The sequence below is a fragment of the Phytophthora infestans genome, genomic scaffold (genome assembly GCF_000142945.1).
Source record: "Phytophthora infestans T30-4 supercont1.145 genomic scaffold, whole genome shotgun sequence".
Lineage (NCBI taxonomy): Eukaryota > Oomycota > Peronosporomycetes > Peronosporales > Peronosporaceae > Phytophthora > Phytophthora infestans.
The window spans coordinates 76,663-78,193 of NW_003303614.1; the positions used below are offsets into that span (position 1 = coordinate 76,663).

The following is a 1,531-nucleotide window of genomic DNA, read 5'->3' on the forward strand; positions in this document are numbered from 1 at the left end:
TTCGATCCCCGGGTTCGCCGACAACTTTTGCAATCTTTACTCTTTTTTGCGCTCGCTCTTTCGCTTGTTCCCCCTCCAGGACGTGCTGCTTGTCCACACCATGCCACTTCTCCCCGCCGCCGGTTCGTCTCGTTGCTGTCATCCAATGGTCATATGTCTCGTGGAATTTGATTTGTCGAGCCAGGCTAACCTGTGTGGGACCGGCTGAGCCGACACAATTCGCGTCGTTGTCGCTGGTCTGATCGCGCCCGGACCGGTTCGTCACGCGTTCACAGCTCATAAGCGCAGTGGGCCTACGCAATCAAGAGGAAATGGCGTTTCTGCTGCGGGAGTGCGGAATGACGATGGTGCACTCTGGCGTCTCGCTTGGGCCGAAATGACCCTGGACATGCGCGTGAAATGTCTCGTTGGTTAGACAGAAAGGAAGCCGAAGCTTGTGTTGGACAGTGGTGGCTGTCGGATGCGTTGTCGATTGGAAGTCTAAGTTTTGGAGCAGGTGGGTAGGTTTGATTGTTGACGCCTCGATAGCTCAGTTGGGAGAGCGTCAGACTGAAGATCGGAAGGTCCCTGGTTCGATCCCGGGTCGCGGCACTTTTGCAATCTTACTCTCTTTTGCGCTCGCTCTTTCGCTTGTTCCCCCTCCAGGACGTGCTGCTTGTCCACACCATGCCACTTCTCCCCGCCGCCGGTTCGTCTCGTTGCTGTCATCCAATGGTCATATGTCTCGTGGAATTTGATTTGTCGAGCCAGACTAACCTGTGTGGGACCGGCTGAGCCGGACACAATTCGCGTCGTTGTCGCTGGTCTGATCGCGCCCGACCCGGTTCGTCACGCGTTCACAGCTCATCTAAGCGCAGTGGGCCTACGCAATCAAGAGGAAATGGCGTTTCTGTTGCGGGAGTGCGGAATGACGATGGTGCACTCTGGCGTCTCGCTTGGGCCGAAATGACCCTGGACATGCGCGTGAAATGTCTCGTTGGGTAGACAGAAAGGAAGCCGAAGCTTGTGTTGGACAGTGGTGGCTGTCGGATGCGTTGTCGATTGGAAGTCTAAGTTTTGGAGTAGGTGGGTAGGTTTGATTGTTGACGCCTCGATAGCTCAGTTGGGAGAGCGTCCGACTGAAGATCTAGGTCCCTGGTTCGATCCCGGGTCGCGGCACTTTTGCAATCTTACTCTCTTTTGCGCTCGCTCTTTCGCTTGTTTCCCTCCAGGACGTGCTGCTTGTCCACACCATGCCACTTCTCCCCGCCGCCGGTTCGTCTCGTTGCTGTCATCCAACGGTCACTACTACAACGCTGTTGATGCACCTACCGAAGCTGAGTTTGACGCAAAATGCGAAGTTATTCGCGAAGCCAGCTCTGAAATGGCAGATTATCTGGACCTACAATGGTGGGAATACAAGACAAAACTTGTTCGCAGTTGGACAAATCAGTATCTGCATTTTGGCTATCGTGATACCTCTCCTGTTGAGGGAACACATTCTAAATGTAAGAAGTGGTTAGAGTCATCTCGAGGCGACTTGTTGACAGCC

At 54.2% G+C, this 1,531-nt stretch overlaps 1 non-coding gene across 1 annotated transcript; it reads left to right on the forward strand.

Annotated features, from left to right (window-relative positions):
• The first annotated feature begins 1,087 nt into the window (after positions 1 to 1,087).
• PITG_30690 lies at positions 1,088 to 1,158 on the forward strand. The gene has a single exon. It is a non-coding gene; the product is annotated as a tRNA-Phe (tRNA).
• The last annotated feature ends 373 nt before the right edge of the window (positions 1,159 to 1,531 follow it).